Source organism: Rhipicephalus microplus, chromosome 7 (genome assembly GCF_043290135.1).
Source record: "Rhipicephalus microplus isolate Deutch F79 chromosome 7, USDA_Rmic, whole genome shotgun sequence".
Classification (NCBI taxonomy): domain Eukaryota; kingdom Metazoa; phylum Arthropoda; class Arachnida; order Ixodida; family Ixodidae; genus Rhipicephalus; species Rhipicephalus microplus.
The window spans coordinates 45,186,439-45,201,216 of NC_134706.1; the positions used below are offsets into that span (position 1 = coordinate 45,186,439).

The 14,778-nt window shown below is 43.4% G+C and overlaps 1 long non-coding RNA gene across 1 annotated transcript; it reads right to left on the reverse strand.

Moving 5' to 3' along the window:
* Positions 1–523: 523 nt before the first annotated feature.
* Positions 524–13,676, reverse strand: LOC142766920 (uncharacterized). The gene is made up of 2 exons (XR_012884662.1): positions 13,450–13,676; positions 524–1,118 (listed from the first exon to the last, which is right to left on the reverse strand). It is a non-coding gene; the product is annotated as an uncharacterized LOC142766920 (long non-coding RNA).
* Positions 13,677–14,778: the final 1,102 nt, after the last annotated feature.

A 14,778-nucleotide genomic window follows, 5' to 3' on the forward strand; every position in this document is an offset into this window, starting at 1 on the left:
GAGCTCTCGCTTTGATTCCTTGATTGTATCGAAGTCGTCAAAGTCTAATCTCTCACTGCGACGATACCACTAGGGTGAAGTGTAACACAATGCAACTCGAGCATTAAGCCTCTCCCTGGTGCTGGCGTCACTGCAGTTGCTTCAACGTCGTCATCGGTTGGAGAAGAAGGCACTGCTGCGAGGCGAAGACTGCGTAATGCCGAACGCATGCCCTTAAAGCGAGTCACCGATGTGGAACTCCGTGCTCGGCAAGCCGCTGTGAAACTCAAACGACGAGTCGAAGATCCTGACATGCGTGCATTCGCATTTCCTCACGATGCCCTTTAAGGAGGTGCGGTTTTTGTGGTGGTCAGGGGGGCAGTGAACAGTTATAATGTTCATGGACCTATTGTAACTTTATGATGTGCAGTAATTTTAAGATAATTCGTTTATTTTTTTGCTGCAGTCACTCGACACAAAAGGGACGCCCACAAGCATCATAACCATCATCACCTCCAGAATCCCATTCACCAATTTGCTCGCGTAAAACAAAAAATACTTGTTTTATTCACTCTCTCCAGACGGAAGACTATGGTCCTTCGACGACTTTTGCAGTGAGACAATGCAGATATGGGGCCTTTTTAATTCTAAACATACAGTAGTTTGGCATAAACTTACCAGAAATTTTAATCTTTGGACTGAATAGAATCAGGGGTGTTACAACCGGTGATTTAAAACGTGAATGTGAAGAAAGAAAAGTGAACCAAAAGATGACTTGCTCCTGGTTCTATGGAAGACAAACAGGCGAGCCTCAAATAACGCGTCTGATGTTCCTTTAACTTAGCTACATCAGCGGCATTATGTGTATCCTGCGTAAGAATGTCAGTTAGCGCAGCGAGTGGCAATTACCGTAAGTTAGAAACATTATATAAATCCTAAAAGTATGTCTAATTGATTGCATCAAGGCTTTTTACATGAAAGGTTCCATGAAATGTCCTCCAATGTTACTTTCATCAAAGGCTAACTGCCTTTGACTCAGGCATCGGCCACCTTGTTAGGGGTTGGGCAAGTTTGCAATCAGCCGACACAGCTGGAGGCTGGATCACCAGTCGAAGGGGCGAGGCGACAGTTCCTTCTCTCTGCAGGAAAACACAAAGAGTTGTGCGAATTGAAAATGATGTAATCGCAAGAAAAAAAAGCATGTTGGTGCCACATGGTTATGCCATATGGTTGCCATTTACAAACATAGATTCCGAAAGAAGCGAAATTGGAGCATTATACTACTATGTCACCCTTCAGAAAGGAACTGAAAAGGAAAAGGGGGGGGGGGGTGCATTCTTGTATTTTAGCAAGGGCCACATAAAGCTACTCAGGTGTGTGCCGCCGGCCTACAGGCTGCCGACTCTTGCTTTGCCTGAATAGACCGGACAGTATTTATTCCTTGCAACTAAACCACAAATGCTCTTGGGGTGTTGTACGTGTTTTGAAGAAAAGAACGCGATACACCTAAGAAACAGCGCAAAGCACGACCCCCTCCCCGAAGCTCCCATCTTGTTCCTCGTCGTTATCTCAGCATTCTGACCATAAGGCTCTCAAAGGGAGAGTGGCAGATGGTGGGGATGCTGCAGTGAAACATTCTTTTCTCGAATAGAGATGTAGCCTCTGCGTGCGCCTGTGATGTGACGGACAATGAACCATCCCAAGTGCAATTACACGTGGGACGTCCTTGAGTATAGGTCATCGTTCTCGCGGCCACCCATCGTCAACTCTTTCAATAAGAAATTGATACTCCCTCGGCGCATTTCCGGGCCTCGCAATCTCTGCCACCATAAAGGCCCCTAAGCTCCAGCTGATGGATTCCATTCCCGACAACGTTAGGACTGTTCACACGTGGCCGAGCTTTCAGCTATGGGCACCAGCGAAGAGCTTTTCAAAGCGTAAACAGTGGTGTTCTAAGATACGTTGTGTATATGTAGTTAGTAACAATAACAAAGTGAGCACTTGTAGTTTTGTAGCCAAGTTTTTCAAGGCCGAAAACACCACTACAACCCTTCTGCAAAATCTGAACTTGTTGCTTGCTGCTAGCATAAGGCGTCATTTAAACATGAACTAAACTTTTTCTTGTTCGTACACTCCAACGTTGATATTGGGCCGTTATAAGACTCGGGGAATTCTCCTGCAACGTCTCATCCAGTCAGCACGTCCTTATCTGACTCGCGTTACAAGAGCAGCGCATGCACTTGCTGCAAGAACGGGAAACGATGATGTATAATGACGCAAGTGCGTTAAACGGGAGGCTGTGTTAATCTTAATTCGAAAGCTAGCGAGATCACAGCCTAAGAGTTTCTGGGAGGGTTCCAAGATTCGCGAGGCTAAGAGCTGGTCTTGAAGGGCCGTCTTCGTCACATTAAAAATGATTCCATTCCATGCATGAGTGTAGAGATTATCTGGAAGCTGCGGCATTTCGAAAACGACATTAGAGAAGAAAAAGCGGAAAGAAGGGGTGCGCTTCTCTACAATCATCGGAGGGGGCCTAAATAGATACAGAATACCAAGGCTGTGATGTGCGACTCCTATAGCGCATTCATCACAGTGCTTAACATATGGATCACCTATATTGAGCTGATTGTGTATATATATATATATATATATATATATATATATATATATATATATATATATATATATATATATATATATATATATATATATATTATATACACTTCTACTTATGAAACAACACATTCATTTATTTCATCCGCACAGTTCAGGCTGGCGGTCAAGCCCAAGCCTTCTTCGGAGGACGGAAGTGAAAGCCTCTGAAGAAGGCTGGACCACCAGACGAAAGTGCTAGGATAAAATAAACAAATAAACATTTGTGTTGTTTTTTAATTTGCAGTACTCTCGAAGTTAATAAGTTTTATTGCGGTATAGCTAGCAGAAGTTCTCTTTTTAATGTATAAGTTTTCTCATGCACCCAGACGGCCGAGTGAGCGGCACAATGGCATCCTTTCTTGCACAGGCACCCGCTGTGCTAAGAAGCCAAAGCGCATCCTTCTTCGCGTTTTCCTCGTGAATCCTTGCTTTTCTGGTCAGCGAACTCTAGCAAAAAAGAAGACATCCAGATTTTCATTATGTCTTGATAAATCGAATGCACCGCTGCCATCAACCACCATTCACGCACAGATTTCCCTTGTGTACTAACAAGTGCACAATGTCACTTTTGTCACCACAGCTGAACAAAGAAGAAATTTGCAAAAATCTTCGATTCCTGACTCTCCCGCCTAGGATGCCAGCTGCGCCTTTCTATAGAAGCAGTGCCACGCACGCAAAACTTCAGTGCTTCAGACGCATACAGGCTGATTTCTCTTCGCTACGAACGGTCCACCAAGAAATAAACAAACAAATAAAAAAGGAACAAAAGAAAGAAGAAAGAGATGTGCTAACAAGTACGCCAAGGAAAGAATAGGTTTATAAACTTTGCCGCCCAGACTTTGCTTCCCTCTTAACTTTCTGTGTGATTCTAAGTTTTCTTCTCATTAGCTTTTTTTTTTGGTCGCATAGAAGTTGTTTCGGAACCAGAGCCCCGTTTTTTCAATTCTTTTTTGCTTTTTCGAAAGTGAACTTTTTCATTACGGTAGAGATGTGATGAAAAGCAGTGCTCGCGAGCTTCATTTTTTGCTTCGTTGAAGAAAATAGGTGGGAAAGGAGAGCCTTCATTTGCATTTTATTCGTCGCGCTTTTGTACGCCTTCTAAAGAAGAAGCGTGATTCGACTGCATGATTATAAATATCACGAAATCAAGAGAGAAGGAGAGAGCTTCATTGATAGAAGGCAGAGAGGTCAGAACGCAGAATCAAAGCTCGACTTGAGAACACCCAGACTGAGGTGAGTGATGTCATGCCATTGAGTGAAGTTGAAAACGGAGCCATTTAGCGCGTGGTTCAAGGTGACAAAGCTAGCTTGAAAGGATACTTCGCTAGCGTAAATTTATATTTTAACATTTTATCATAGGACTTAATTTTTCGTTTCATTTCACAGTCCTTCCAAAGTTGCCACATTGTATTGCGGAATCATAAACCAGAAGTTAAAAGCGGTAATTGTTTCAAAGGCGGGAAGGGAATCCACAAGTTATATAGGAGGATGGAAGAATTAGGAGCAAGTCTACGAAACTCGAAATTCCCAGAAGTACAACGCTCACACATTCTATGATTTTTTTATTTGATACCTTTTCTCTTGCTGTTATTAGGGTATAAAATGCACATTAGACACATCACATTGTACGACGTTCCATTTGCGGTGAACTGATTGTCTGAGGTTAAATTTCACTGAGTACAAGCTAGTTCATTTTCATATTGTTGCCTAGCGACAACACAGAAGCCATCATGTTTCTATGGTACAAAGGTTTCTGAACTCTCATTCTACTTTACTTTCGTGGCGTGTGAAACAATAGGCGGTGGTAACAAATACTTCTACTGAGAAAATTTACATTACGCGAAAAATAAAGTGAATAAATGCATTGGAGCTTTCTCATTCCTTTTCTTTTCGCCTCCAGAGGTTTTCGTTTCAATCTCTTCTTACTTTATAGTCTTTTTTTGGGGGAGGTGGCGAAGCATTGGAGTAAGAGCTTACTTTTGCAAAAAGGATGCACCTTGCGGGCCTTATTTTCACGCTTCCAAGATATTCACGTCAACGAACTAGAAAGTTCTTTCCAGAAAGCAGTCCTATGGTGAAAACCACTACTCTTTTCTTGTTTGTTCTGTTCACTTCCTTCGGTTCACCCTTGTTTGCATACCATCGCTATTCTGAAAGTGGGCGCATGCATCAGCTGCTCAGGAACCACTCAGCGAGCCGCCAACAGTGGAGGCATCTGGGCACTGTCTGCTTTCAGCTTCCAGCCTCCGCGCCATTTTCCCATCGTCTCCCGGAGCTGTATAATGCTCAGGTGTACTGCACCGCCATCTTCACGACGTTTCTTGCAATCCTAATACCATAAGTGAACTTCGGTCATTCTGAAGTAGGAATATTCACTGATTTCTTTTATATTCTGTTGATGATTGTCTAAATAGTTCATAAGCACAATAAAAAGGCGGTGAAATTGACTTTAAAAATTTTTCCTCAACTAAATACTCACTCGCTCATACACTACAGAACTTATACAGAATGAATTTATTGGCCAATCACTAACGTCACTCATGGCACTACTTTTGCTTGAGGTCTTTCTGAACTTGCTGAGGCTCCACTGCGAAAATGGCCAAATACACTATTTATTTCGCACAAAAAAACAAAGGAAACGAAACACTAGGTTATGAAGTTACCTATCAGATAACGTCACGCCTACCTAAGCACACTTGATCCGCGCAATCTCTATACTCTATCCCCACTGGTGATGAGAATAACTTTGTATTGGCCATAAATACATTCGTCTCTTATTGTACTGTTGCCGCATGTTTCAAGACCCACCATGGTGGATCACTGTCTGCGGTGCTCTGCTGCCGCCCCAAAGTTCGCGGTTTCTATCCCTAACGCAGTGATCGCGTTTCAGTGGAGCCGAAATGGTTGAGTGTGCTTTGTGATTTCAGCGCACGTTAAAGAACACCAGATGTTCAAAACTTCCAGAGCCTTGCACTACGGCACCTTTCATTGTCATATTGCGGATTTGGGACGTAAAACCCCTGATATTACTAACCTATGCGGCAGAGTTGTCGTAATTATGTGCTTTGTATCAGTTTTCTCAGTAATACTATATGTCTAAAGTCATAATTCTCTGCTTCAGATAGAATTGTTGACAAGCCAGGGTGATGAAAAACATAAAATAAAAAGGAAGTGTCCTGCATAAAAAGTTCATGGCCTCAATTTATGGTTCGACATCGGTTATCAACAAACAAAGTCGCGGAGATTACAGAGAGAAAGCTCAAGAAATAAAAAAAACCTAACCCCGCTCTCAACAGAACTGAAATAACACGTAAGGGAAACCTGTCTTTACACTGATGTAGTTGAGTGTTTAATGTGCACTACTTCACCACAAAGAAGAATGAATGAGTGGATGTTTTGGCAACTAATCGTACACTCACGTGAAAAAAACAGCAAAAGCTCGAAATTTCAGTACAAACCTCAAGCAGAAAGGATGCATGAAAAGAACAAACACTGGACTAGAGCAAACCAACAACTGTCACAGCTCGACACTTAAAACGGGCTGCATAAACTCGAAGGACGCACCAGCCGAACGCACAATTAAAAAGAGAACGAGTGCGAAATAGCGACTGCCATACTTCAAGAGCATGGTCAATCACCCTTCGCTGTTATTTTGTGGGCACTGAAGCTACGCCCTAGCGTTAGAAGGCGAGGAAGTGACCTGGACAGGATCAGGATGGTCTGGACGTTGGGTAAAACTAAGAAAGTGAGGGTGTGTCGATATTGTGCGGCAAATATTTCTGCAGCAAAAAAAACAGCAAATCTTTCTGCAGAGAATGCTACACGTTTTAAACACAGACCTTTGATTTACTACTTATGATACTGGGGGCAAAAATTTTGTTTTGGACAAACAAGCCCTACTACGAGGTCTTGACAAGAACAGAAGTTCTATAGAGCCTCTCTTCTTATAGAGCTACCCTCTATTGAATCTATAGATTCAATACAGAGTAGATCACATTGGTACGAAGAGTGAACGTTCATATGCTGCTGCAGTTTTTTTTTCTTCAAACCACGTGCTGCGAAGACTAGGTCAAAGAACTTGGACGACCTAGACAATGCGATTGCATCTTTTATTTCACCGTCTGAGTTATTGCTCACGCAGATGATGGGTTGACTAATTCAGGAATAATTAAGTACTTCGGGTGCGCTCTCTCGGAGGATCCTTCCATGACGAAGCTGAGTGGTTGCCGAACCATTCCCTCCCATTCTCTATACACACTGTTGAATTTAATCTGTATCGCCATCTCACTTCTGAATCTTCTGGTCTGCCTTATACCCTATATCTCTTTCAAGAGTGGTGCGAGTATTGTGGTGGCATTTCTGCTTGCTTCCGTGGTCAATTTCATCAAGTTCAACCCAATAGTAGTAACACTAAGATAAGGTAGTCTAGTTTTTTTAAGATGCCCAGCTTGAGTCATCCGCAGAGCTAGTGTTCGAGACAAATATTGCTAGTATGTCAAGCTTTTGCTAGATACGCCAAGTTTTTGATAGTAGTGCCAAGTATGGCTGGACTTGGTTAAAGAGGTCAAGTGTCCAATGGGTCATATGATGTTCATGACGTGACTGGCTGTTCCGTGGTTGACGGTGGGAACATGTCACCTGAGTATATATCGTGTGATGATGCGTCATTTCAGTCACGTCACGAAATATTAGGGGATGGTTCAGGATGCTCGAACTCAAGAGACGTTAAATCTTTCAAGTCACATCAATATTTATGCGTGCTACGTAATTCTTATTGACGTACTTTTCAGTCCCCTGGCTAGTTTCTGTGCCATGCTACGCGACTTTTAATTCCGTGATGAACTCACACGTGATACTTTTTTGTATTCTACTCCTAACCGATAGGCGCACCCGTTTTGAAAGTGAAGCAGAAGTTAAAGATGAAGGGAGCTCGTACTTCTTAATGATGATCATAATTTCACTTCGCGCGACTATCGGCGAATCTAAAAAAAACTCTGTTTCTAAATTATATTACTCTATGTAATAAAAGTTCGCAACGACAGTATCGCGTTAAACATCTCGGCTTGAGCACTGACAAAAAGACTATTGTTAAAAGGTATATTCCATTCGCTCGAACAAAATATCTCCAAGTTCAGGATCGATGCACGTCGAAAAACCACGCCCGTTCCTCCCGCTACGGCGCAAATGGGTTGTTTCTCCTATCTGTGCCTTTCGCATTGCGCCTCATTTGTGTCGCGTTCGCAGTCGATCACGGCAAATCAATAACCTACTTACGCTGTAAGTGCAGGCAGTGCGAATGGTCGAACGTCTTCTCAAGTCTCGCTGTTGGTAGAATCGATTTCGTATCCAGTTCTCTTCAGCGCAGCCTGGATCTTTTGTGTGATATTCAGCGAGCGCTGAGTTACGATTGGTCAAGACATAGTTATCTGCCGAAAATAACGCCCTGAAATCAAGAAAGGTTGAATACAAGCACAACAACGTTTCGTGAAATATGGATTTTGAATTTTTGTTGTTTAATAGTGTTGAGCACACTCGTGCTGTATTTTCAAGTTGACGATGTCTCTGCCATCGCAGTATAACAGGAACAAGAATTTTTTTTGTTTAATAACTATCGCAATTCATTCGTTGCTCGTGAAACAAGTAGTTACCTGCGAGGGCGTAAGCAGTTGCGTCAGAGTGTTCCCAATGCACTGTTTCTGTAAAGCTACATGTTGAGGCCAAAGTATAAATGTCTAATCGAACGTGAAAACAAACGCTTGGCATAAGCACTAGTAATGAAAAAGTAATCACGGGGTGACGTAAACTGACGTCACACGTTCCCAAAGTTTATGACATCACGTTCTCTTTAAGAGGCGAGACAATGAAACGTCGTACGATAACGTTGTCGCTCAATTGGTGAAAGGGGGGCGGATAGAGGAGGCAATGCAAAGCTTTGGAAGCAGCATCAAGCAAAGGAAATTTACACTTGTTTTCGGAGATAACATCAATACAATCAACCAGGAAGAAAACGAACAATATCATCTCATTTTTCTAAACGCCTCAGGTCAATTCATAATGAACTTTTTTTCAGTTTCATAACATGAGGGGAAGCTGAATCAAGGACGCGTGCAAAGTAACGAATATAAAAGAAGTAAATGGGCAAAATGGTAATAAGGGTGGTCTATTTGGTTATCGTAATCACCCGCTGCGTCATAGAACAACAGTGTTGACAACAATCGGAAATATCATAGCGAGTTTCAAAGTCATGTTTTGCTTTGTATAACGAGCACATAAAACTGAAGGAGGCAGTTGTACCAACACAGCGTCACGATAAAACAAGTTGCCGAGCAGACGCGGTCACAAGAGACGAGATGAGAACACAATCGTCGGCTTTGTGCAGCTGCGATTTCCTTTCGTCTGTCCCTGTCTGTACGCGTCTATTTATTCATCGAGAATCCGTGCCATGCAAATCAACTTCAGGTAGTTCGAAGCTTCGTTTTCAGTATTTTGAGCCCTTTTCCCTGCTATCTTACGCATCTCAAGGATTGTGTTTCAATGCATTCCTGAAGGGCCAATCAACAAGCTATAAGTTTTTTTCTTTTTTATGCCTCCAAACAAGCTCGCGCACCTTTCGGACTCCTGACCAACCTCCTTTCACGCGTAGTGACATCATCTCGGCGATCAGTGACGTCGATTTCACTACTGTTTGTTTAGATCTGGTTTACACCAATTGACGAGCTGCGTGGTGCGTTACGTCACCGATCGCCGAGTCGGCGTCACTGCGCGTGGAAGGAGGTCGGTCACGCGTAGGAAAGATGCGTGAGCTTGTTCGGGGGGGGGGGGGGATAAAAAAAAGTCGAAGTCTGTTGACTAGCCCTTATGCTCTATATTAAGGGACTCCGTGCCCCTACTGCACCAAATAGAGCAAAAAGAAGGCAAAGATGTGCTTCTGAAACCCAAGATACCAGTTAGATCGGTGATGATCAAGTCTAGCTCTGCGATCTTCTTCAATTTTGACTTTGAACTAATGGTTATTCCAGCACTTGTTTGTAAAACATACGCGCGCTGACCTTTATTGAGTCCCGGTCGACTTTTCCTGCCGAATATATTTTGCCAACCACATGCGCACTAACGATTGAAATTTCAGTTTGGGTACGAGCCAAGGTCATGAAGGCAAGAAAAAGCAGCAAGCCAAAAGCGTTGCCCTGCGACGTCTATTGTACACTACACCTTGGTATTCTGCAGTGTAATTCTGTCTAACACTCGACCTCGACTGGAGATGGTTTACGAGCGATGATCGACGGCAGCTCAAGGAATCATAGCCGCAAATTTTTTAATAACCACAGCGCGTTTTCAATAGAGTGACACTACCGCGTTTTTTTATGTGGGGTTTAACGTCTCAAAACCACCATATAATTATTCGAGACACCGTAGTGGAGGGCTCCGGAAATTTCGACCACCTGGGGTTCTTTAACGTGCACCCAAATCTGAGCACACGGGCCTACAACATTTCCGCCTCCATCGGAAATGCTGCCGCCGCAGCCGGGATTTGAACCCGCAACCTGCGGGTCAGCAGCCGAGTACCTTAGCCACGAGACCACCACGGCGGGGCCAGTACCGCGTTCAAGCAGGCGTAATAAAAGCCGTACATTCGAGTGGGGATCATCAATTCAAGTTTAACAATTAAATTTTTTTCCTTATGATAAAATTAGGGGCAAGCAGAGGTTTTGGATTGCTTGCCTTATTCCATCTTTTTTTTTTTCTTTTTCCTTTCTTTTACTTTTTTTTCTTTCGTACCTTTATCTCTATTTCACCTTCTTCATTTCTTTCTCTTCTTTTTCTCTCTCCATTTTTTTATATTCTCTCTTGATTTTTCTTCTTTTCGATATCTTTTTATATATTTATTTGTTATCTTCATTCATTCTTTTTATTTCTTCCTGTTAAATTGGGTAATGCTTCCTCCCAGGTTTTTCTTTCTTGCAAGCGTTGAGCTGAACCGTCACAAATATGCCGAGCAGCGCAACCAATATATTGCTACAGGCAAGAACGACGGCTGTGCGTGAAGCGATGAAACAAAGCAACGAAAAATGGTATTCAAGTGCGGCAACGTAGAAAGACATCTGATCTCGATAAAAAGATCAGTATTGCGTATCAGAAGCCGATCGCCTTTAGGCGCACGAGCGAGAGAACATCAAGTGTCGGATAACGACGCTCACATATACGTGTATTATTGGTGGCTCTTTTATTGCCTATTTCAGTGCATGCTCATTTCTGCACATCAGAAGTGCGCACCTGGTTTTTAGCAAAAGGGTCGAATAGAGTGGCCTTTAGGTGCGCCTGCCGCCATCTTTTTTCCTGGAAAGTAGCCTTTGGCAAACAAGGATTTCAGCACAGGGACGTTGCTACAGCTGAGGCATCAGTGAACTGAGGATAGTCAGGAGGGCCGAAAGATTGGCGATAGCCATTGGTGCCTAAGAATAGGGGCTTGACCTCGCGGCGATGCACTGTTTTAGTGCCAACGCATTCTTTTCAATAGATATACTTTTGTTCTTCCTCACCAATTGAAATCGGGTCACCAAGTTCACAATGGTTTGCTATGTTATTGGACAGAAAACCGAAACACCGCAATGAGAAAAAAGCCACAAGTGCCATGGAAGCCCGCAAGCACTAATACTAGGCAAATTTGTGTACATGCCACTCCCACGGTAGCTTTAACGATAGCAGCGCCAGAGTCCCACCTGGATAGTTTAAACTCGCATTAAAAACTCCAATGAAGCGAGGACGCTTGTTAATTTGATTTGCAGCTATCTGCGTGGTTTCATAGGTGAAACCGAGAAACTGCATGCGACCATCTTTCGGACGTCGCTCGGCTTGCTTACTTGTTAAGACAAATACGTTTTACCAGAGCGCAAAGTAGCATGCTGAAACGAGAGAAGAATGGGAACTACTGTGAGCTCGGCATCAGGACAAGGACGCAAAAAAAGGACAGTGACGAGCTTCAAGAGCTACAAATGGTCGCCTCACGTTATACTTCAGCGACGTCTTTAGAAACAGAGGAAACGATGGCAGTGGCGGCTCGTGGTACGGACCAACGTTTGACTAGCAATATCGTATGGTTGGCAAACTATCCTTCGGCTACAAGGGTAAACAAGCCTAAACAAGAATAACAAGAGAGAGAGAATATAAATAGATAGAGAGGTTAGCTAGGCTACATACAGCTTGCGAGCCTACAAGTGGGGTGAGGGGAATAAAAGAGTAAAGTAGAGAGAAGTAGATTCACATTTTAGAACACACACACAGTTCAAGGTTGCAAATGAGTTGTGCGGAGACGCGCAAGGAGGTGTAAGGGTTAAGAATAGAAAAAAACAATGTTTAATTTGTTATTGAAAGGTCGCACAGGTGTCACTCAGTTTTGTTGCCTTCAATATTTCTTTACCTTTCGTTTGCACAATGGAACCTAGTCGAGCTAAGCCATCACCATGTTTTTTTTTCAAACGCACAGCATTCATTCATTACTTTTTTTCTATCCATTAATTGAAAGTTATATTGAATGCAGCACCACCTAGCGAACGTCATCCCAAATAGTTTCCTTTCGCCTTCAATTAGCGTAGACCATTTCCTCAGATTCAATTCATCTGATATTCAGTCAATTTTTCTGAGTCCATCCGAAACCTCTTACGGCAGTGCATTTGCACGCGTGCGGCCACATTCCCGAGCACGCGAAATAATTATCGCTGCCATTCCTCACGGCCCACTGTAAAGTGCACGCTTTGGCCGACTTCAATCACCAATAATGCCGCAAAAGTTTTCCTCGCTAACTCATTTCTGCACAATTTCGCGTTCTTCAGGCGCCAGCAACCTTGCAAGCACAATGGATGCGGCCACACAGGCCGGGTTCACGCGGACCCACGCAGCCGAATTACATCGCAATCTCTTGACAATAAATTCCCTCTTCCTAATGACCAGCGCATCAATTATGGCTGTGTGCTCTCTGGCACCGCTGTGTCATCTACATGCAAAGTAACTAGCATGCAGGCGTGAAACAAAATTCGTGATTTAAAAAGCTTTGTCCTCGATGATGTGGTATTACCACATAGCTACTGCATATTAGGCTCTTCAAATAAATCAGACGAATATATAAAAGCGAGAATAAGTCCCACTTTGCATTCACACACACTGTTTATATCAATTGACACAAGCACCATGTTCTAAGTTTTTAATAAGTGTTTCAAATACGAGTACGAAAAGAGAAAACATGCATTCGACTACGTTACTCCAGTGGTCGTTCAAACAAATCTAAACCATTCTTCTGGGAACACAATTTTCTTGCCCTGATTATTTACACTGCAATGACAAATAAGTATATACAAGCGGTTTTTATGGTTATAAAGGTAGTCACACGGCATGCTTAGTCCTTGTGCGATAATTTCAGCAAGAATGAAACACTGAACAACTCAGCCTCCAGAGGTAGTCTATAATCGACTGCTCTCGACAAGTTTGATTCAAACTGAATACACGACCGCAGAAATCGATTTACGCAATTGAAAGTATACTACATGAAACCTTCTGCTTCCAAATACCACGGCCACGTATGAGAAGGCCATCAGACGTGTTCCATAGGAAAGAAAATATGTCCTTTTTTTTTCTTTGATAGAGCTACTGAATTTCTGTAGTATTTTGTACGAAAACGTGCTTTTCCGACGGCATGCGCACACTTGAAAAGGAATCAAACAAGCCATCCGCTTAACTACTATCGAGCTAGAGCTCGCTATAAAAAAGAAAAAAAACAAGTCAGTCAAAGTGCTCAACACGTTTGCTTCTACATTTCGCACTCACCAACAACATGATGAAGATTCCTTGTTCTCGGTGAAGGTCGACAGTGGGCGTGTCCGGATGTCGTTGCCATTTGTTCTCCATGGTCATTCACACAACTGTTGTGTTGTTGCCGCAGCCAGCCACAAACTCAAACACATCACCCCCAAAATACCACAGTAGTAACACCACCTGCTCCATATTGGTCACCATATTCAAGTGTCGTGCCTCACCACGTAGGTGGTCGGAACGGATTCCAAGTTCTGGCTGAAGCAGACAGGCAAAATCTAGCGCACGGTTATCAGACTTGAAAACGAATATCGATAGAACGAGCCTGCCGATCCTGTTAGATAAGGCCATTTCACAGCTGACAATGACGACCATACGGAGCGTTGCGAACTCATATCAGCCGCATGGGTCTATGGAAGTGTCCTGTCTTAACTTTAAAATATTACTCTATGGTTTAACTTCCACCGTAAAGTGTATCATTTTTGAACTTGATTGATATGTGGGGTTTAACGTCCCAAAACCATCATATGATTATGAGAGACGCCGTAGTAGAGGGATCCGGACATTTTGACCACCTCGGGTTCTTTGCATCCACCCAAATCTGAGCACATGGATCCACAACATTTCCACCTCCATCGGAAATGCAGCCGCAGTAGCGAGGATTCGATTCCACGACCTGCGGGTCAGCAGCCGAGTACCTTAGCCACTAGACCACCGCGGCGGCGCTCCTTTTCTATCGCAACAGCGTTAGAGAGCTCGTGTCGCATAAATTCTGCCGTCGGCGTTGGCCCCGTTGGTATTGAGCGAAAAATCGTCTGTGAGCGAAAAAGCTCGTTACAGAGATCGCCGAAAAAAGCCGCGCATTCGAAGAAAAAAAAAAATCGGCCCCGTATGTGCATGTAGTCTGCAAATGTCGTCGAAAGACGATAGTCTTGCGTGTGGAGAGAGTGAACAAGACATTCATTTGATGTGCTGTGCAAGAAAATCGGTGAATGGTATTATGGAGGTGCTGCGTTAGTGTGCCTGGAGCGTGCAGCGGAGGCGAACGAGCACATCAAGTCACGTCACACGTAAGACATGGGCGCCATCTGGCAGTTGTCTTAGAAAACAAAGCACGTACCTCTGAGACGGGTGTGCGCGCCCATATCAGAGGTGATAAGGCGTAGAAAGCAAGGCGACGGGTAGGTGCCACATCTTTAAAGCAAAGCATTGGAAACACTCGGCTTTCCGTGCAAGCGTTGCATGATCAGCGCAGCATGACAAGCGCTACGGTCCTTAAAATTACTTATCTATGCCTTTTCTAGTAAGGCAGGCACATACAGAATATATACGCGTTGTTATGGT